We start from the raw sequence: 23,928 nt of genomic DNA on the forward strand, positions 1-23,928 counted from the left end.
GCTTTCCACTGTCATTATTATTATGATTGCTCCTTTCATTTTCTATGGTATTGTAACAATGCTGATGGTTCTGATCTTAACCATTTGTCTGCTTGTGTTAGCCAAAGTACTGCATCTTAGGACGCGAGGTTTATAAAATAAACTCTTTAAACTTTACCGTGTCTTTGTTATTCTGTTGTGGACTGATATATATATACAAACGGGTATTTCAGATTCCAACCACTCCTGAGAGTATCTAAGTCGCTTGTTCTGGGTTGTCTATACATTGGGACCGCCGAGCTAAATCTCGGATAACGAATGGGACACTAAGCTAGTCGGATAGGGGTTCTTGGTTCTGAGGGGAGTTTCTGGTACACCACAATTCTCTGAGGTCCTGGTTTCCTGCGCATAGTTCTGTGCATAAGCAGAATCCCTGCAACATGGCGCACCTAACGTTTGGTCTTTTGATCTGAAACGCCTTAGTAGTGCTTTTATTAGTCCACAACGCCCTCACTCTGGTTTCCGGACAACGGGAGTGACGGCTTAACCTACCTAGGTTTCGACTAAAGGTTCTTTCCAGCTCGATAATTAAAAAGGTTTTCTTTTTCTGAACCCCAGTGCTACTGTAGAGCTTGTTGTTGTTCTTCTGTGTGTCCCGATGGCGGTCAACGTTGCCGCGCATAGTCGGGTTCCCCTGACCGCACATTTACGGGTCTATGGGGTTCCTGATGATGGGTTGGCTGTTATTTTTGTGGTAGGGGCTGATGCGGCATTCCCATATGAGTTGTTTTACTCTTGGGTGACGTTCGATGCAGTGGATGCAAACGACAATTTGTTCCACGAATATACTGCCACAGCTATGCCTGCAGCCTATGCCCCTTATCGGACACTTGAAATTCCTCTCACTGCCTGGCAGCATACAATTTGGTTTAATGGCGCCCTTCCCCATGCGGTAGTACCGGCGAGAATGGGCCCGTTGTCTATTGCAGGGGCCACATGGCCGGTGCTGGCCGGTTATACGCCCCATCCCCGCTACATGACTGTGGCGGTGGCGGAGTTGCGTGTGCTACACACTGCCCTGATTACGGTCCATAGGGTGTTAGTGCAGTACGTGTCTCGCAATGTGCAGGTGGGGGCACCTGCGGTTGCGGGCCACACGACTGACCATCATGCGGTGGTCATCAGTCCAGTTATGGTTAATGCGGTTGTCGGCAAGCGCCCCCAAAATAAGGATGAATTTCCTTACTGGCTTGCTGAAAAGTTTGATCAATTAGAAGCCGTGTTTCCGCATACTTCTCCTGTGGATAAACACAGGATACTCACTATTACTTTGCCAAAGGACCTGGTCCCGGATATTGTCGACTGTGACAATTGGGGCAAGGTCTTTGCTGCCACCTATGCGAAGTGCTATGGCACTCCGTCTATGTCCGTACTACCCTCTGTCATCAAGAAGGTCCAAGACAATCATGGTGCAGAGGCAGCCATTGAGTTGGGAATGAGGCTTGTCGACAGCTTCGATGTGGTTTGTTCCATGGTAATGGGCAACCTCAAAGGAGATGCCATGCAATTCCAAGTGGGCAATATGTTGGCACTTGTGGATCCGGCCGACAGGCCAAAGGAATTCGCAAAAATTATAGCGAAAGCCTACAGAATGGTGGGTCGTAGCGCCTTGGGTGTGAAGCCCACCGTGATCATTCCTACTGTAGTACAGCAACCTAAAGTGAGTTAGTCTACCAAAGACGAAAAGCCCAACTTTCCAAAACAAAGTTGGCGAGCCAAAAAACAGGGGAAGCAGCAAGAGAAACGGAGGTCTCGTTCTGCGTCGCCGGTGCAGATACAAACTGAACGCACTTATGATTTGCCCGATCGTTCTAATATTAAGTCGCCTGATAGATTTCAGGTTCCTGAACAACGCTTGCCTCGTTCTTCACAGGAAACATCGGCTTTTCAATCCGGTGGCGGAGATCGTGGGAAAGGAAGGGGTGCTCAAGGTCGTGAGCAGCCCCGTCAGACTGAAGGTAAAGGCAAGCAGGACGAATCTGCACGTCAAAGACCCCCGTTTCAGAAGAAAAAAGTTGCTGCTCTAACTGCGAGATATGCCTCAGATGGTACGGACACAGCTTCTGAACCAGACATGGGTGCTAACGCTGCTAGACAGCGCGGCGGAAGTTACAGTAGTGCGACAAGCGTTGCGTCCATATCTGGTGGCGACAGCAACTGATTCATTTGTAAGTGTTGAAACTGCTGATACTCGCATATCTCCCCCTGAACGGATGTTTGAAATTGTCCTTATAATTGAGGGTGACATACAACGTAAAATTAAAGTGGTATTTTGGGATAATCTAACCTCCACCTATGATATCCTTTTGACGGAGGCGGATTGGCCCCCGGCTTTCGTTTTAGATGCTCCTAGAGGGGAGGTAGTGATCCTCCCGTCCTTTGGGCACACAGTGCCACTGGAACATTCTAACAGGTTAGCCGGGGAGTGGGCGCAGGTTCTTGCGCCTGCGTTGTATCGTACTCACGTGGGCTGGGACAAATTTTCTCCCAACCATACGATTCCGTTGCGGTCAGAACCCCAGCCACAGCCCCAATATCCCATGCGTCGCGAGGCTAGGTCTCACGTCGCATCTATCCTTGAACAATTGGAATATCAGGGAGTAATTGAAACATGTGTGTCACCCATGAATAATCCTTTATTCACTGTGACGAAGCCTGACGGATCGTACCGCCTAGTTTTGGATTACCGGCACTTAAATTCGCACTGCCGGACATGTGCGGTACAAAATACTCACAGTTCGGCTCTCATCGATAGTCTCGTGAGAAAACGGTTTAAAACCACACTTGACATCTCCAATGGCTTTTATAGCCATAATCTGTCCCCTCATAGCTTTGAGTGGACGGCGTTTACCTCGGGTGGCAAACAAAAGAAGTTCAAAAGGCTCCCGATGGGCTATAAAAATAGCCCCGGGGTCTTTGCTGCTCGTGTGGTCTCTCTCCTGGAGATGGTTGACCCGGAAGCATATTCGTATGTAGATGACATCTACCTAACGGACGACGAGTTGCTTCCACATCTTGCTCGCGTGGATAACATAATTACTATGTTTGCTGACTTCGGTTATAAGTTCAACTTTGCGAAGTCCCACATTGCCGAGTTCACAGTGTTGTTCTTGGGGTACGAACTCAATAATGAGGGTCGAGGCTTGGCTCCGCAGTTCCTTGAGAAATGCGCACGCCTTAGTGCTACTACGACACTGAAGAAATTACAATCTTTGCTGGGTTTTCTGAATTTCGGTCGTACCTACATTCCTGATTATGCCCAGCGTATCAAGTCGCTTTATGCCTTGTAACAACCTACTTTTACCAAATCTTGCTGGCTGCCTGAGCATTCTGCTGCATTGCAATCTTTGCAGCCTGATCTTCTTGCTTCGAAATTCTTACAAACTCGTGATAACCACACTAACCTGGTCATTAGAATCGTACCGGGTGCAGTGGGTTTCTCCTACTTGACGTTCAATGAGGGCGACACCGTCCCCATTGCCTACAAATCTCATCTGTACACTTCGGCTGAGCTGCGCTTCTCCGCTGTCGAAAAAGTACTGACAGCAGTTCAGATGGCGATCCTGAAAGAGCGAGCGCTATCACAGGGGAAGCACATGCTGGTGGTAACACCGTACCCTGCCCTTGAGGCGGTCACTAAGGCCAGTGTACCGAATTCTAAGGCTTTGCATCCAAGGTGGATACAATGGGCAACCTCCTTGACCTCGCCTGACGTCACATATATCTTTGACGCGGCATTACAGACACAGAAGTTCTTGGAGTATGAATTTGTTCATCCGGCTCCTCTGACTTTGCGCCCGCTCGAGGAGTACCATTGTGTCATTTACACTGATGGGTCTGCGCAACCCGCGACTGGATCAAAGCACGCCTATTCAGCGGCCTGCGCAATTGTGGTGGGTACTTTCGTGAACGGTGAGTTCCAATCTGATGTCGTGCATACGCAGTCATTGGGTGATTGTACCGCGCAGTTAGCAGAACTGAGGGCTCTAGTGCTTGCACTGGAGTTTGCTGATCCTCGAGTCACTACTCTTATAGTGAGTGACTCGTACTATTGTGTTCAATCATACAATGAGAATCTACACTTTTGGAGTCACAATGACTTTCGTGATTCGAAAGGTAGCACAGTAAAGCACAAAACGCTTTGGGTTCGAGTGGCAGAACTTAAGGAACGTTTGCCCCTCGTGAATGTAATTCACACTCTTGGTCACCAACGGGTTGGTGTCCATGCTGTCGGTAACAGTTTGGCTGACACGGCAGCAAAAACCGCAGTGGCGACATATTTAGTGGCAGCAGTTACAAGATCCAAAAGTAAGATTGATGATGACATCTTGGCAGCTATTGCTGCATCCGAGACAGGGACAGCCTTTCCGAAAGGTTTCCCTTCTCTGTACCATTATCGCTTAAGTCCTGATAACGTCCCGTTAGTGAGGATTAACGACGTTGGTGACAGATTGATTCCCAACGCGGACTGCAGACCATCTCTGATTTCAGCTGTCCACGAAGGTGTTGCGTCTGCGCATGCCGGCGTTTCGGCTACTGTATCTCTTTTGCAGCAACGTTACTGGTGGTACGGTTTGTACAAACAGGCGCGGGCTTATGTCCTTTTATGTGACATTTGCCAGCAGATTAAACCTTCTTCTGCCGCGCGTCCACCACAAACACAGCTGTTTATATCTAATCAACCACTTGCGTGTGTTTATTTAGATCACTGCGGTCCTTTTTCCTCTGATACTGCGTACAAGTACATCTTAGTTGCAGTGGATTCGTGCACACGTTTTCTGTGGGTGTGGCCGCAAAGGAGTGCTGATACCCGGACTGTTATCAAGGATTTACGTGTCTTTATTGGGAGTTTTGCATGTGGTACCCTTGATTCTGACCAGGGCCCTGCGTTTGCCTCTAGGGCGTACAAAGAAGCCATGAGAAGTTTGGGGGTCCAAGTCAAATTTTCGTCTCCATACCGGCCTGAGGGCAATAGTGTTGTGGAGCGAATGAACCGTGACCTAAAGCAATCTTTGACAGCAAGGGTTTTAGGTACAGGCCGAAGCTGGCTAACCCACTTGTATGACGTGCAACGCGCACTTAATAATCTCCCTAGAAGGTCTCTGGGTGGGCGGACCCCATACATGATGCTCTTTGGAGTACGAATGTTTGTCCCGGACCTTGAGGGTCTAGACATGGCGGCAGCTGCCGCGGCTTTTGACCTAGATGATCACTGTGCTGTATTGCAGAATCTTCAAGAAGCCAGAGACACTCTAGCAAAGGAACACGTACCCTCTACATCCGAAGCTGAGCTCCAGATTTCGGTAGTCGGCTGGCTACCTCGAGTTGGTGACCTGGTCCGTGAGAAGGTGGAGAACAAGAAGGAGTTTGGCCCCTCTTATCGTGCACCGGTCCCTGGAGTCCAGGGTACACGTACAGTTATTTTACCTCCACTTCCTGGTCGCAAGGATAACAGGTACATCTCGATTGACAATGTCAAGCTACAGCGGGTGGCCGATTCTCCATAGTATGACACCTTCAGTTTCTTGCCCTTCCATTCTGCGAAATTCTGTTGTGTTGCCGCCCTCGAACATCATGCCTGAGGTTGCCGTTGAGATGCATGCAGTTACTGCTCCTTCTATGCCGCCTACTGCTGGTGGTTTGCCTGATGATCCTGAGTATGCTTATCCTGCAGGTGTCCCGTTGCCTCTGTTACATTCGACAGCGATTAACCAGTCACGTTCTTCTTTTAACACTGAATCAATGACTTCCACTGCCCCTTCCAAAATTTCTATATTTTTTGCCTGGTTCAAGAGACATTTTTTGGTGGCACCATGGACTTACATCTGGCTGGTGCTAATATGTATTTTTTTGTTCATGACAATTGGCTTTGTGGTAGTGTTTTTTAAACTTATCAATGGACACTACCTGGCTGAACGATCTGCGATTAGGTTAATTGATGGAACTTTGGCCCCCCATTCCTCATCACACATTATGAAAAGGGACCAGACTTTTGTGAACATTACTGCCTGGCCTGTGCCTGATGGGATCGCTTGGGATGCTGTTAAATTTCAAATTCATGGACCTACTGAAGTGATTAATGTGCCTAATGTCTTTCGTGTTTCTATGGGTGATGTAGTTAAACAGAATATCCGTTCTGATGATTGGGATGTACAAGCAATAGAAGCACTATTTTCTGATCTAAAATATTATGCTGCATTTGATGCTGAAGATTTGTATTTAAATTCTGCAAATTATGGTGAACAATTTTGCTATCAACATTATGGCACACATTTCCTACACAGAGCAAATACCTTTCGTAATTTTGTTAATTACACACAATGGGAACACTGTCCGGCCCCTTATTATGGCAGTTCTGCCACATTAGTGAACAAGTTCACATATTTTTCGGATTTTAGTGTGTCTAGTCCGACCTCCTTTTATTTTAAGGTGGCGGCTGACACCGCCTCTAAGGGTAGGTTGACACATTCCAAATTGTTGTATTCCAAGTCCTTTTTGGACGAATTGGCTATCAGAGGCTATGAGCTATGGAAAGCTACTATCGATCTTAAATCGGTTTGGGGTACTAAACCATGGCAGGTTCAGGGAACAGAAGCTTTGCATCGCGCTTGTCTTATCCCAAACCACATTTTGTTTTTGAATTCATCTATTTTTCAGACCACCTGTTTTGGATTGGCCACATCTAAAAAATTGAATTCCCCCTCAATCCCGGATCTGGGTACTTATCCCGGCTGGGGTAATCACACAGATCTTTCCCTTACTAGGTTGCAGTCCCTCATTCCCAACACCACCTTTAATGTTTCGGCATTTAATCCTGATGGGTGGTTGGTATGGCAAACTGGTTCAGATTCCTGTCAACGTCGATTTCTAGCCTTAGCACCTGGGTATACTCAAGTCAGGGTAGATCCTCGTTTTGAATCAACACACACTGTAACTACCTACTCTGTGGGTAAGTTATGCCAGTCATGGCTGCAACATTCCACATTAGCATCTGTTAAACTTCATTTGTCACGTTTAAACGACAAAATTGATCTGAATGATTTTATTAAGGGTCCTGAGACAGGCAGGTCCAAAAGATGGGTATATGCTGTTTACAACGAAGTTTGGAAAATGTCGCAAATTGCGTCCAGATTACGTGCTATTGACCAGGCCAATATGGAAAAAGTATTGGCTGTGATTGATAATAGTATAAACACCTTGTCTTCAGGATTTACATTTTAGATAATATTGTTTCATCTATCGTAGACATTGTGCAGGATGATTGGTCTGTATTGTATCATGGCCAGAATCAGTTGCGTTCTGTTATGCAGTTTGCATGGACTTTATAAACGTTAAAGGCAGGGAAGGTCCCATGGGATTACATGAATGTTTCATCTTTGTTCCTCCCTTTTAATTTAACTGCAAAACAACAGTTTATGTCCATGAAAGATGCTACTTATTCATTACTGCACATTGAGAAATTAGAACCGTTACCTTTGTCTATTGCTGAGTTAAATTCGGCCGTGTGGCTTATCCACGGAGTGATCACTTTACCTTTTCCGCTTTTTAAGTTCAGTTCGTGCATGAAACATTATGCTCTTGGCAGATATGAACAACTTGGTAATGCATTCCTGCACGAAGTCTGGTCGCTCCCGTTCACATATAGATGCATGCGGGAGGGAAAAGAGGTTTATTTGAAGGGTGAGGAATGCACTTCTGCCCCTGATCATTCTGTAGTGTGTAGACACATACAATTACATGGTGCTTGCAATGTGCACGCTCCTAATTTGGCTTGCATCCTGAAAGGTATACCGGTGCCGGTTATAACCCCTTCATTTACGCTGCTTGCTAACGGTAGTTATTTGCTTTTAAATAATGAGGATTGCTGCGGGATGCTAAAGGGAATACCATACATAGTAACTGTTTCACAGCGTGTTGTTTGCTGTAAAAATTTCCTTTTCCCACCCCCGCATGGCCGGCTCGATGTTTCTATCTGGCCTTCGATTCCAACCTTGAACGCAGAGTTCAACCAGATGAGCAGAATAAGGGCTCTTTTGTCTCAAAGGGAGGTCACTTTGACTTCGTCCCGTGAAACCTTTCTTCTTCACGTGGCAAACACCCGCACGGAGGTGCAGGCGCTTTTGAATACTGACCTCCCCTTCCATTTTGGAACATTGATACAGACTATCTTTAATGCCTCGTCTACAACTGGCATAGTTCATTTCTTTAAACTAGTGGGCTCCGGCCTCGTGACCTCCTTTCAAACTGTTTTTGGTGTGATTCCCGCATTTTTTCATTCTATTTTTTCCAGCGTCTTCGGAGGTCTCCCTTTGCTTCTCGCCCTTATAGCTGGAATACTTCTATTGGTTTCCGTACTACGCAATGGCTGCGCAACTTGCGTACCGAGACAACATGCCCCGGCTGTTGCATCTCAGTAACCGGATGCTTGAATACTATGGCACCTTACCCCCGGCGACCTTAAGTGTTGCATATGAATTGTTCTTCCGGTTTCCATTTTTTACTTGTGTGCAACCAGTTTTTCACTGCCTGGATTGTCCATTCCAGTGGGCTCTGGATTTATGCCTGTCAAACTCGGTGTCACCTGTCCCGGATTTTGATCAACTAATGGGCCCCTTAGTGGCTCATGAGTTTGAATGTTCTGGTGTCGGGTTTATGGCCTTGGGTGCGGCACATAGAGTCCTTGGAAATTGGGCCATTGAAGAGGCTGCGATTGACTTGCTGGAACGAAGTTATGTCGAGGAACCTTCCTGTTGTCCTCGTGTGGTGCTGGAAGCCCTAATTGTGAGTAAACACGTGTGTTCCTTTCCCTTGCTGAATTGGATGGCGCATAATTTTGCGGAACGCTCCAATGATTTCCTCTTGGAGGCTGTTGCAACTTATTGTGCCTATACCTTGATGGATTGACTCTTTGTCTTGGTCAACTCATGGTGCATCCATCGATGTCATTTTTTTCCCATTTTTTCATGGTTTTTTCCCTGACGACATCATTTTTCCATTTTGAATTTTTTTTTTCCTTTCGAACTTTACACTTACCTTATATGGACTTATAGTTCATGCCCTTGGTTCCGTTCTTTCTAACTTGAACTCTGCGTTCTTGATAAGTGCGCCCCTAGTGGTTAGTAGTCCGATCAAGGGGGGGTGTAGTATGGGTTAACCACTCCCTATGTACAACGATAAGTTAGCATAACCTCGTCGGCTGTTAGAAAGCCAGCTTGCCGCTTTTGCTGCTTTTGCACGCGACACTGTTGTTACATGTTATTCATTCGAGAACTGCTGACTCGACTTTGCTTCACATGAGAACCGTCTGTTGGTTAACATCCTTTACAGTGAGCAGTGACCTTGGTCTGTACACCGTGTAAAGAACGAGTCTGGGTCACTAGACGGTGCAGGTTGTTGTATTCAGGTTGATCGTACCACTTCTTAGCCATAACATACATACAGCTGCCAATACCTGAAAGACGAGTCCTTTAATATTGCAGAGCAGCATGTTTTCACTTACATTCGAAACGAAGAGCTGTTGCAGGAGAGAGCCTAGCTGATCCTGTGATGTGATTCCACTAAGCTGATCTATAAGGTATGGGGTCCCCCATGCAAGCCTAAGAGACCTTCTATTAGTCTAATAATAACCTATTAGTTGCTAGAGAAAGGAGGGTGGTCGCTTTCCACTGTCATTATTATTATGATTGTTCCTTTCATTTTCTATGGTATTGTAACAATGCTGATGGTTCTGATCTTAACCATTTGTCTGCTTGTGTTAGCCAAAGTACTGCATCTTAGGACGCGAGGTTTATAAAATAAACTCTTTAAACTTTACTGTGTCTTTTTTATTCTGTTGTGGACTGAGATATATATATACAAACGGGTATTTCGGATTCCAACCACTCCTGAGAGTATCTAAGTCGCTTGTTCTGGGTTGTCTATACATTGGGACCGCCGAGCTAAATCTCGGAAACGAATGGGACACTAAGCTAGTCGGATAGGGGTTCTTGGTTCTGAGGGGAGTTTCTGGTACACCACAATTCTCTGAGGTCCTGGTTTCCTGCGCATAGTTCTGTGCATAAGCAGAATCCCTGCAACAGCATCTTCCTACCAATGTAAGTTTTAAATTTTCTAATCGTCGAAATTCAGTCTTAAATTTAGCATTCAAGGGATTCAGATTATTCTCCATAATTTTAGACACATCAGCTGTAATTTCAACCCCCAAATAAATTGCTTTTTGAACCACCCGAATATCATTAATTTGTAGCCTATTACTAGTCAATATTTGAGATTTAGTTTGATTTAAACGATAACCAGAATATTTCCCAAATAACTCCGCTTCTTTCTCAATTCCCCGTAGGGCAATCAAAGGGTCAGAAGTAATAATAGCGAGATCATCAGCATAAGCCAATATTTTCGTATTTCCCCCGACATTTTGTACTCCAATGATCGAATTATTGGCTTCTATTCTCCTGACTAGAGGATCTATGTAGAGCGCAAATAATAGTGGTGAGCAGGGGCACCCCTGTCGGGTTCCCCTGGTAATTAAAACTGGATCCGACATTTCGCCCATGATAGAAATACGGGCCGTCGGATTGCGATACATAGACTTTAAAGCTGTAATATATTTATCCCCCAATCCTCTATCTCTTAAGGTTGCCCATAAGAAGGGCCAAGAGACCCTATCGAACGCCTTCTCTGCATCAAGAAGGATAAGTCCGATAGGGTCCCCTGTGATGTCGGCAACATCAAAAAGGGTGATAACCCGCTGGATATGGTCAATTGTACTACGTCCAGGCACAAACCCGTGCTGTACTGGCGAGACCAGTCCCTTAATTAAAGTTGCCAAACGAATAGCCAATATTTTTGCATATATTTTGTTATCGCTATTTATTAAAGTAATCGGTCGATATGAAGCCATTTCACTAGGTGGTTTCCCTTTTTTGGGGAACACCACAATATTGGCATTCTCCCAAGATTTTGGGACCGCTAGACCATTCTGAGCATTTAAAAAAACATATTGCAGTATTTCTAGTAATGATGAAGAGAAGTTTTTATAGAAATCCCCAGGGATAGCATCTGGTCCCGCAGCTTTACCACTAGCGAGCGAGCTAATAGCACTCTGAATTTCTTCAATTGTAATTGGAGATTCTAAACTGATTCGATCTTCTAGACTTAAATTTCCTATTGCTGTTTCGTGTAGAAATTTCAGCATTGCCTCTTCATCATTGCTACTATCGTCACAATAGAGTTCCTGGTAAAAGCCATGAAAGGCAGCACAAATTTCACTCGGTTCAGTGACCGTCCCTTTCCGCAGATCATTTATTAATAGTATATTTCCATAAGTTGTTCGCTGTCTTGCCCGCATCGCCAAAACATGGCCTACCTTCTCCCCACATTCATATAGACTTGAGCGCCAAGCGGTATATTTTCCTGCTGCTTTAATTGCTGAAATTTCTACAATCTTAGATTTAATAGTAGCAACTATATTCAAAGCCTGATCTACTCCCTGTTTGTTAAGAGTAGCCTGAATCAGTTGTGTTTCATCTATAGACAATTTGTGATATTGTTCACATAAAAACCTTTTTTCTTTTGATTGTGCAGCCCATCCATATCCAGTCGTCTCCCCCCTAATCCCAGCTTTCAGTGCACCCCAAATTATCTCCATAGATGCACTTCCCTTATTCTCTTCTATAAAACGAGTAATCCACTCTCTAATGTATTGTATATATTCATCTTCATATAATAGGGATCTATTGAACGTCCAGCGAGACATTGGAGATTTTCTAGTTTGTAACGGAATCTCTAAGACTAACGGGTTATGGTCTGACATCACCCGAGGGTATTTCTGTATACTAGATTTAGCTAATATAGCGTGGGTTACAAAAAAATAGTCAAGCCTAACATGAGTCTGATGAGGGGCAGAAAAGAACGTGTAACCCATATCATGTGGTTTAAGCTTAGGCCAAACATCAAAAAGACCATGACTATGACATAAAATGGACAAAGCTTCGAAAACTTTGGGTTTACGTCCTGAATAAAATCTTCCACCAATTAGTCCATTTTTACTGGTCAAATTAATATTAATATCCCCACAAACAATGATAGGGAGAGGCCAGCCCACCAGTTCAATATTCAGCCAATTCAGTAAAGTTGGATCATCTAAAACCGAACCATACAATGAGCATAAAGTAAAAGTATGACCCTCAGTACAGCATTGAGTAATAACCCATCTGCCGTATAAATCCGACTTAGAACGAGGAAACCTTAAGCCTGAATTTTTCTTCCCTATAATGGCAACTCCCCGGGTGCGGGTCCCTTGCGTAGTAGCTGAAACTAAATTATAACCCGTTAATTCATTAATTTTTATTCTACTAGCTTCAATATGAGTCTCTTGAAGACAGATAATATCTGCCTTTAGATATTGTACTTCAATATCGATCCTACGTTTTTTCCGGGGGTTGTTCAAGCCACAGATATTAATAGAAGCGATCCTTAAATCTTTTAATGCCTTATAAAATGTATCATCATAACCATTCTGCTTTCTGTTTTCTCCCTATCTAGCATCCATTCCCTAAAGATTACAGACTTTGACCTTTTTGATAGAACCAATACCATAGCCACCCCGTACCCCCTCCCACCCCCAACCCCTGGCAAAAAAGGTCTAGAGACCCTCATGATGCCCCCTGTGCAGAGTAGCTGCCCCTACCGTCCATCTGTCGCTCCCCCGAAGTCAAAGAAAAAAAAAAAAAAGAGGGGAAACCCCCCCGTCCGTACATCCCCAGACTGTCGGCACTCTAGTGCTAAACATTCAAAAATAAACATTTTTAAAAGCCTAAATAGCTTAAATCAAGTCCCAAATGCAAGCAGAGAAAGGAAAAAAAAGGGATTTGTTGTTTGAACCTTCCTCCATGACCCACTCAGTCCCCCTTAATTTCTTTTAAATATTCTTGTGCTTGAATTTCTGAATTAAATATTCTGGTAGAGCCCTTATAGATAATCTTAAGTTTAGCGGCGTTTAGTAGGAAGGCCTCTGCTCCTATTTTTTGACAAGGAGAGATCAGTTGGCGTAGCCTCCATCTTCTCTCCACCGTAATATGACAGAAATCGGGTCTCACAAAAAAGGAAAGACCCTCTGCCGAACGCCGAGATTCAGGCCTAGCCTTATCAAACACCGCTTGACGTCATAAAAAATTGCCCCAAAAAATTAATATGGCTCTAGGCTTATCATTAGAGTCATTTTTCTTCTTAAGCATGAGGGGGAAGCGATGCACCCTATGGATTTCCTTCTCCCAGTCCCACTGTCCAAGATCAGGAAAGCCTCCTTTCATCAAACGCAGCACAAAGCCTCTGAGATCATTCCCCTCAGCATTTTCAGGAATGCCTAGTAATCTTAGATTATTACGACGCTGGCGATTTTCGAAATGTTCGAGCTTCCACATAACGTCAGTCATGCGAGCCTCATTTGTTGAACTTTGTTTAGTAATTGTCTCTGCCCTTGTCTCTAGCGTTACTACTCGTTCTTCCAGCGCAGTTGTCCTCTCTGCTATCTCAGTGCAAGATTTATTTACTTTGCGTATTGCGCCCTGAGGTTTTTTTGTTGCAAGGTGAGCTCTTTTATGTTCCATTCTTGCCTCTCCTTGCATCTGCTTCAAGGTATCATAAATCAGGGCCATAGACGGAGGTAAATCATTAACTGAGTTATCAGCTATTTTAGCAGCCTCAGTGCCTTTCTCGTCTTTATCCCCCAATAGCCGAGTAGTAGAGTAATCCCATTTTAGCTGGTCATGATACAAACCAGAGTGCACTAATTCATAGGCAATTCCATTGTCCTTAACTTTCCTCCTTTGCTTAAGTAGAGAAGGGATTTTTTTCTGTGTGCTTGGATTGGAGACAGAGCTATCGGAGTCGGTTTCAGTTTCGGGGCTCTCCAATATGTCACTAGTATTAGACACCTCCGAATCTTCATTCAATTAAAAGAATTTTTCCCCATGCTCAGATACACGTGTACACTCTTCATTCAGCATAGAATTAGGCATTATTTCAGCAGAGGCAGTTGAAATCTCATTTTGGCCCATGTCTTTGACACTAAACACGTTTCTGTCATTATCTTTATCCGTATTTATTGCAATCACTCCATCATTGCCCGTACTCACAAAGCCTTCCGGGCTCACAGGGTCTGCCAGCAAAGAACCAGAGCCAGTCACATTCATAGTTGCTGATTTATTAATAATATCAAATGTAGTACTCACAGTGTCTCTGTCTCTGTCAAAGACCTCCTCCGCTCTCTCAGTTATTTAATTAGTTCCATTTGTCTCCTTGGCTCCGCCATTGACTCCGCTGTTAACTCTACCTTTCTCTAACTGTGTTTCAAAAGAAGCAGTTGGCATCTCCTTCCCAGTATTCTTCGATTTTGTGGGGTGTCTGCCCAGCCCTGTAAAGATTCCTGGAATCACTCTCTGTTTCGCCACCTCCGTTGCGTCATTAAAGGATTGATCTCGTATTCTGGGCTTAATCGTACCCCCCTGGCTTAAAGGAGCAGCAGCTGTGTCTCCGATTTTATCGCTGCTATTTGCGCTAATGGTCTTCCGTAGAGCAAGCCGTCCCGCTGCATTTTCAGCGCCGGGCTTATCTCCCTGCTTATCACCGCGGTCCCGCCTAGTCTGCTTTGGCGGCATGTCGAAGCCGTAGCCGTGCAACGTCCTCCACACTACCGGCGCTACAAGCGCCTTCGGGGCTGCCCACAGCGAGCAGCCAACAAGCCAGGTGAGACCGTGTCTGGTTTTCACGCGGAACAACTCACGCCCCCGCGTCACTGCCACAAATACCCAGCTCTTGTGATCCATATATCCGTCGGGGAGGTTAGTAACACGAAGTTTATCAGGCCATCGGGAGCGTTTCAGAAGTGCGGCGTCTCGCAGCACTCACACAGCCGCCATCTTGCCAGCTCTTTTCCTGCCTTCGTCCAATTGTATTATCACCAACAATAGATTCAATGTAATTAACAATTCATTTTTCGGGGAGGAGCCTAGCGCGCAACCAAGATGGCCGCGTAGGTGCGAGGCTCCCGAGGACCTCCGCAACCTCCTACGTTTATCCTGTCTACATCCTGCCTCGGTTGAGGGGACTGTGTCGGTGAGCCTGAGCTGAGGTGGTACCCGTTCCCTGTTCTCGGATCGGACTTCGGGTACCGGAGTGAGCACCGATTGAAGTTTGCGGCCTACTTCTCGCCGGACCCCAGATTTGCGTTGGGGGGTGACCCAGTGGCAAAGTGAACAACAACGGCGGGATGGGCCTGGCGAGTCGCGTACCCCGCACTTTCGCTTTCACTTTCGCACCCCCTTGCCGTCTCTGCAAGTGAGATCGCGGAGCTCTTTGTGTTGGTGTGGCCTCGCTGGGAGACCCTGCCTGCCTGCCGGCTGTGACCCACCCCGCCGACCTGGGGTGGCCCCCCGGAGCTTGTGGCCTTGGTTGCCTGCCCTCTACAGCGTAGCTGGTGCGGGTGTGTGACCCGTGGCGATGGCCACGAAACAAGACGGAGATCGGTCGAAGACCAAGTCGACCCGGCGTGGCGCCGTACATCAGGCCAACATCATGGACCGCTATACCCTCCAGAAGGGATCTCCCGGCGGCCCGCACAAGTCCTCTGAGGGCCCCCCTGATGCCCCGGATTTGCCCACGGATCTGACTCTGCAAGACGTCATGGGCGCCATTGCTGAGATGAAGGCCTCGGTGGGCCAGCGGTTCGACACCTTGGCGCATAAGATCGACGCGGTCCTCGTGGATGTCGGCCTGGTGAGGGCTGATCTCTCCAAGACCAATGACCGGGTTGATTCTTTGGCCCGAACCGCGTCGGGCCTCACGACTGAGGTGGCGGCCCTCCAAACGGAGGTGCACCGACTTCGTCAGGCGAGTGCGCTTATGGATCGGCGCCTGGAGGATTCCGAGAGTCGGGACCGGAGGAATAACATCCGCATCATCGGAGTACCCGAGGGACGGGAGGAGGCGGCGGCGGATCTTTTTGTAGAGGACCTGATCGCTACCCATCTCCAGCCTCGGGGACTGAGTAAATTCTTTGCCGTGGAGAGGGCCCACAGAGTTCCCGGGGGAAGGCCGAAGGTCGGAGCCCCTCCGCGGCCTCTCATTGCCCGGATTTTTAACTTTCGGGACAGGGACGCGATCTTGCAAGCCTCCAGACTGCAAGGGCCGCTTAAGCTGGAAAATATGGAGGTGAACTTTTATCCCGATTTTACCCAAGCGGTCCAGAAGCAGAGACTGAGTTTCCTGGGTGTCAAGCGCCGGCTCCGGGACATGAACTTAAAATACGCCATGCTCTTCCCGGCCAAGCTGCGGGTAGAGGTGGATGGTCGCACGCACTTTTTTGATCGTCCCGAAGCGGCCGGGGACTGGCTGGACACTCTGTCTGGGGGTAGTGATCGAGATGGTGGGGGGGGGGCGGCGGGTGGAGACGGCCCACTGGATCGGGACTGAGGGGTTGATATTGGGCCTCACTCTGGACGACTATGATGCCACTTTCGACCAAGCTTCTGTCTTTGTTCTTTCCCCTCCCTTGGAGGTTGTGTGGGGTCTAGAAGGGGTACTCTTTCCTCCTCTAGGGGGTCTAGCTAGTTTCATTATATAGGGGCGACAGGCACACTGCAAGTTGGGGGGGCTGTCTGGGCTCATGCAGGGGTGCAGGGAGGGGGGAGTTTTGTTGGGGTGGGTGGGTTGGGGTGGGGTGTTGTTCGTTTATACCACAAGGCAAAAGTATCGTTGTGTTACTTCTAAAGTGCTCTCTGGGGGACGAGTGATGGCTTCTGTTTATGATGGGGGGTAGGGGACTGAGTCTGTTGTCCTGGAATGTTAATGGATTGGGGGACAGGATAAAACGAGGTGTGGTCCTGCAGTTCTTGAAGCGAATTTCGCCCGATATAGTTTTTCTGCAGGAGACACACCTCATTGGCAACTCCTTTTGTGCTATGAATCGACGGGGCTACCGCCTTGTGGCCCATTCGGGCTTCACGTCTGGTTCAAGGGGTGTGGGCATTATGGTTAAGAACTCGCTCCCGTTGGAGATTGATGAGGTGCTCCATGACGACAGGGGACGTTACACGGTTTTGGTGGGTAGAATGGAGGGCAGAGTGGTCGTTTTTGTGTCTGTTTATGTCCCGCCGGGGCTGCAGACGACCACCTTTGCGGATCTGGGGCGCCTCCTCCTTGGCCTTCCGGAGGGGATTCTAGTGGTGGGGGGGGATTTTAATGCTGTGGTTTCCGGAACTGTGGATCGTCACCCCCCTAGGGTTCTCCCCCGTGCCCAGGCGTGGTTGTCTGGCCTCTTGGATACCCTGGGGCTGGTGGATTGTTGGCGTCTGAAACATCCCACGCAGCTACAGTACACCTTCCATTCAGGGGCTCATGGTAGTCTCTCACGGCTAGATTATGTCCTGGTTCCGGCGGCGCATGTGGGGAGGATAGGGGAGGTGCACCATTTGGCACGGGGTATTTCGGACCACTCCCCGCTCTTGTTGCACTTTGATATTCTTCCGAGGGGAGAGGGCAGGGTGGTCCCGATTAATCCCTGGTACCTGCGTGACCCCACCATTCGCGCAGAGCTGGTTAAATCCCTTAAGCGCTACTTTGACGAGAATGTGGGGTCTGTGTCATCGGCTATCTCACTGTGGGAGGCGTTCAAGACGGTACTCCGGGGAGAGGCCTTGTCCCTTATTTCCCATTCCCGGAGGCGCGAGCGGGAGGAGGTGACCCGTGTTGAAGCGGAGATAACCGAGTTGGAGGGTGATCTAGAATGTGGTGTGACGGATGACAAATTACATGTTCTCCGACTCAAGCAAGCGGCCTATAAGGCCCTCGTCACAGAGGCGGCCAGGGGCCTCAGTAGAGAGCAACAGGGGAGACTGTATGATGTGGGTGATAAGGCTGGTAAATTGATTGCGTGGCTGGACAAAAAGGAGAGAGCGAGTCGAGTTGTCCCGTTGATTGAGGAACAGAATGGTGTGTGTGTCACTGACCCAGAAGAAATTGTCTCCTGCTTTGCAGACTATTTCCGTGGGGTGTATTCCCCGGTGTCCTCCCGCTCTGAAGAGGATTCCCATGCCCTGCTCAGGGATATCGCGCTGCCTTCCCTTTCGGAGGAGGACAGAGTGTCGTTGGACGCCGCTCCAACTTCCGAAGAAATTGCCCTCGCCATACGTTCGGTCGCTTCCGGCAAGGCCATGGGTCCTAATGGTCTTCCCATCGAGTTGTATAAACTGCGACCGGATGCGCTGGCGCCGCATCTCCGTGCTATGTTCCTCACGGCCCACTCGGCGGGTTCCCTCCCGCTAGACCAGCGTCTAGCTACTATTGTGGTTATCCATAAGGAGGGGAGGCCACGGGACCGGGTCACATCCTATCGGCCTATTTCGCTATTGAATGCGGAGCCCAAAATCCTCGCCAAGGTGTTGGCCAATCGGCTGGTCGGCGTAGTGTGTGACTTGATTCACCAGGATCAGTCCGGCTTTATCCCTCATCGCAACACAGCGCTTAACCTGCGGCGTTTGCATGGGGTGCTCGCACGTGTCCCGTTCATACGGGAGCCGGCCATTTTGGCGTCCCTGGACGCCACTATGGCGTTTGACACACTTGAATGGCCTTATATTTGGGCGACGCTCGCGAAGTTTGGGTTTGGCCCAGGATTCATCAGTTGGGTAAAATTGTTGTACTCTGGCCCGCTGGCGCAGGTGGTTGTGAACGGTAGAGTGTCGGCTCCGTTCGAGCTGGGCAGGGGCACGCGGCAGGGCTGCCCGTTATCGCCGCTCCTTTTCGCGCTCGCCTTGGAGCCCCTGGCGGAGTGGCTGCGGTGGGAACCTTCTATTCGTGGTCTCCGCTGGACCCCCGAGTATGAGGACCGCGTATCTCTATACGCTGACGATATTCTTCTATACCTGGCTTCCCCACGTAAATCACTGATAGTACTGGTTGATGTATTGCATTCATTTGGTCTTAACTCCGGCCTTGTCATCAACTGGGCTAAATCGTGCGTCTATGTTCTCTCTGGGGAGGATCCTATCCTTCCGCGGGGCTGTCCTATCCAGATCGCCCCGCGGGGATTTCGGTACCTGGGTGTCTTCATTACCCTGGACGCGGAGGCCCGATATAGTCAGAACTTGCTTCCCCCCCTCCAGCGCCTGAAGGAGGATGTCGCGCGTTGGAGGCGCTTGCCGCTCTCGCCGCTCGGCCGGGCGGCATTGTTTAAGATGATGTCGCTGCCGCGTTTCCTGTACGCTCTGCAGAACACAATGGACGTCGTCCCGGCGCGCTACTTTCGCGAGGTGGAGAGTTTGCAGCGCCGACTGTTCTGGGAGGGTAGACCGCGTATCGCCCTGGCGAAGCTGACGCTCCCGTGGTATGACGGGGGGATTGCCCTCCCGGATATCAAACGGTATTATTGGGCCTCCCAGCTGGCTGCGATTAATCACGGCCTGTACGGGCCCGCTCTAAACCCGGCCTTTGAAATGGATAAGATGTTACTGCCGGGTGGTGATTATAACCGAGCGCTTTACTCCAGCTCGCTTGACGCACGTCTGACGGGCCCCACGCGTGTCATGGTACGAGTGTGGCATGCGGCTAATGTGGTGATGGGGTGGAAAGATCGTTTGACCCGGGCATCGCCAATATACGCATCTGAGCAGTTGGGCTCCCTGTGGACCTCGAAGGGCTTTGAGAAGTGGGACATGATAGGCATCAGCAGGGTGGGTGATCTCTGGACGAGGGGGGATTCAAAATGTTCGAGATGCTACAGACAGAATTCCAGTTGCAGGACAGGGAGTACTTTCGGTATATGCAGATCCGTCATGCGCTATGCTCCGTATTCGTGGACGTTGCCTCCATCCCGGAGTATTCCCCTCTGGAGGATAGGGTGCTAGATGGACATGTACCGGACAGCACGATTTCATTAATCTATAAAAAACTTATCAATGACCGCTCGGGACTGCTGATTAACCTTCGTGAGGCATGGGTGGCCGATGGATTGGAGCTGGATGACGAGGACTGGGTATCTGCGGTGGCCTCCCCGAAAGAGGTGGCCATACCGGCCCGCCTTCGCTTCGTCCAGCTCAAGATACTCCATAGGGTCTATGTTACGGGGCCAAGGCTACTGCGTATGGGCTATGCTGTGGACGGGTTGTGTAAGCGTGGGTGTGGTTCTTTGGGGACCTTTCTCCATATTTTGTGGGAATGCCCGGAGGTGGAGCGATTCTGGCGTGGTGTGCATGAGGTCCTGCGGGTGGTTACGCGTGTGTCGCTGCTGCCCGAAGCGAGGAGATGCCTTCTGAATGTGTGGGAGCCAACCGACTACTCGGTGCCGCAGACGCGGTGGGTGACTCTGGGATATATGGTGGCCAAACGCGACATTGCTCAACTGTGGGGTTCCCAGAGGTCGCCGATTGTCTCGGCATGGAAGGATAACATGGATTGGTGCATGTTTCGGGAAAAGGTGGTGTATGTTGCGAGAGGTAAGCCTGGGACATGGGTGAACGTATGGGGCCCTTGGAACGCCTACCGCGGGGGAATCTGGGGGGGGGACCATCTGACTTGCCTATAAGTGAAAATAATATATGATGCTACTAGTACGTCCATGCTTATATCCCAATGTTAAAATGACGCTTTTGAAACTGCAATTATAACATTTCACATCAACTGGGTGATCGGATCAAGCTATACCTTATACTCTGGGAGACCTGTTTGATTGAAAAACATGCACGATCTACTTATGACATCATTCCATTAAGGAAGTATATTGCGGCTATAAGAACAAACTGTTCTTTCAAAATGGCGGCCGCGAAAACAGCGCGGCAGGTCCTTTCTTTTCTGCCCTCTTTTGGCATTTATTACCTATGGAATACTGGCAATGAAGATGGTTTTGTTAACATTACCATCAGTAAGTACTCAGTAGCCCAACCATAGTATATTTGTTTTTGGAAGAACTCTAACTGTAAATGACATTCGTGAAAACAATATTGAAAATTCTTATAAAGTTATATAGCCGATACACGGAATAAATACCATGCTTGTTTAATGGACTGGGGGATCCCATAAACTTGAGGGATAATTTTTATTGAATAAAAAGCCTTACTTATATCAACACCGCCTTTTCACTAAAATTAAATATTGTCTAGAAAGCACTGAACTACTTTTCCAAAATGGCAGCTGTGAGAACGGGATGTCAAGCACCATTTGTTTGTGTTAAATCGTTTATGAAACAATGGCAATGTAAATGTTTAGCTTTACGCTATCATTTTGAGACACATAGTAGTGCAATTAAAAGCATTTTATGAACTTTTAATACAGTCCAAACTTGGCTTCAGAACACTTCTCTACATTGCCCATTTTCGATACTGGGTTTAAAACCATTGCATGATGATGGACAAGAAAACTGTCGATCGGGAATTCGCGCTTCTAAATTGTGTACAAGTGACACATGGAGCGGGCTATTTAAACGCTGTGTTTTGGAATGCCAAAATGTGGCGATTTTGGCTACGCGGCAGGAGCGGTTCATAAACAGAACGTGTAAGCTTGGGAAGGGAGGGTTTTCTTTCCTCTTCTCCCCTTTTTTTCTATTACTTTATTGACAGAACGTATGGGCTAATGTCACTATGTTTTGTACAGGACTTTCAAATATATCAGATGCTTTGTTGGGATATACGCTCATGCGTACCTTGCATGCAAGATATTGGGATTTTAGCATTCAGGCTGGTAGTTGCACCCCTCTCATTTTTGTTATGGGTGTGGGACATTCGCTAAGGACTTTGTGATTTAAAAAGGTTTGGATTATGTTGAAGATTGGACTACTTGGGTTTTGGGCAGGCATTTAAGTACCCTCGCCCGGTTACACATACCAATGGAAAATATTATTCATGTATGCATTTTATTGTCCACGTACCAGGATATTTAAATATACTCAAAAAGCTGACGTCCGCAACAAGTCTCTCCTTTTTACTTAGAGAAGTGCATCCTAGATGCATAGCCGTAATATGTAATCCATGAGTCTGTGACATGTCCCCCAGTATCATGTACATCAACATAAATAAATCGGATCCTTTTCTTATTTGCTCCCTGGACCTTTGGCCACATACCATTTTTTTTAAATGGGTTATAGGGTGACTCCCCGTTTTTTTGACCAATTTCCAGCATCAATATAGGTCATAGGGAGGGGGACTTATATCACGACCAATATCCGTTTTCTTAGCGGTACAATAATTGTAATTTAGCTCTGTGAGTGCTATTTTTGCTTTCTAATAGAGCAATAGACCGCATAATAATTTGGTGCTTATTTGCCATTTTGTTTATTTGTTATGAGCCTGAAAAATCTCTGTTTTGGTTTTTTGGGGGGGGAAAAATCTTTTTTAGATACACATGGGCAGAAAAAACAATGCTCACACTGATAGTATTGACCTGGAATAGTTGACCAATAAGCCAGTCAACAAGCGATCTTACATTGTTGGAGGTGTTAATGAATAAGAGGTATGTTTTACCTATCTATTCTTCTCTTGATGTAGGTTGTGTGGGACATTAGCGCATTAGTAATAATTTCTTGTCCCTCATTTTAATTCTTTACTTAGGTCCAACTGGCACATTAAGCTGGAGTGAGGGACCGAGTTGAGTTACAGAAAAAGCTCTCAATAAATCATAATATAATATTGTGGTTGTCATTGGTAAGCCCCTCTTGATTAATTTTCATAGTGCCTCTGTTCTCTATTCTCTGTTATCTTAGCCGCACATGTATAATTGTGTGCAATATTTCCCCATACAAGATGATTGTTGTCTGCCCCATGCTACATAAATGTTGTTTGAAAACATTATCCCCTTTCATCTGCATAAAGTAATTCAGCAGGTTTCAATCGCGTAACAATTATGTAGAAAAATGAAAAATGACAATGTTATCATGTAAATATCTATATATATTGTTTTTTTGTGACAAAGTGTGAAGATATTGATTGTTTGTTTTTTCACCCTTTCTGTTGTAGGTTATTTGTGAGCACTTATATCTGTCAAAAATGTTATGTACATATTGTATGCTTATTTGTAGCCCTGAAGAAGACCTTTTTAGGTTGAAACGCATTGGCTACTATCATTTTTATGAAGAATTTTTCAATAAAAAAACAAAGAAACCGGGAACCTGCTGAATTGACGTGCTTCTCTTTAATTTGCTTGCACTTGTTGAATATATCAACTTATATGCAGTTTGGAGTGCTGAATCATTGTTGATGTTGTAATTGTATGGGAACTTTATCCTTGGAGGCTTAAGGGGTATTGAGCCTCTGATTCTTTGCACCCTTATGTATTAGAAAATATCACCATTGTAGACAAAAAGATACGTGCATTGGTAATTACCCCATACCCCTTGTTTTGTGCTTATTTTAACAGAACCAAAAGGCTTCTTCAGTCATGAAGAGAGTGGAACACATCGAGTGTATAAAGAATATGGTGGAGGGGTAAAGAAGTGCAAAACTGAAGGTAGACAACAGGCCACGATCAAACTAAATTGGACAACGATGGCCACGGAGACAATCATTATAATAGAGAAGAGATAAAATATTTAAAGAGACAGCAGTTATATAGAGGATAAAACTGACGAGACACCAATACAAGTAAATCAACAATTAGAAATGTACAATACATAAAAGGCAATAACTACCATTTACCAATACATGATGGTAATATGGAGGTCTACGAAGGGAGATACTTGGAAGACAACACACCAGAGAAGGGAAGCCGGATTAGACAATAAACAGCTGCAACGGGAAATAAGTAAATAGCAAAATTAGAGAAATAGAAAAATTAACTACAAATATTAACACTATCACAAGCACAGTTAACAATATACTTGTTGCCGTTAATTATGTGAGAGTTAAC

This window comes from Triturus cristatus, chromosome 3_1, assembly GCF_964204655.1.
Source record: "Triturus cristatus chromosome 3_1, aTriCri1.1, whole genome shotgun sequence".
NCBI lineage: Eukaryota > Metazoa > Chordata > Amphibia > Caudata > Salamandridae > Triturus > Triturus cristatus.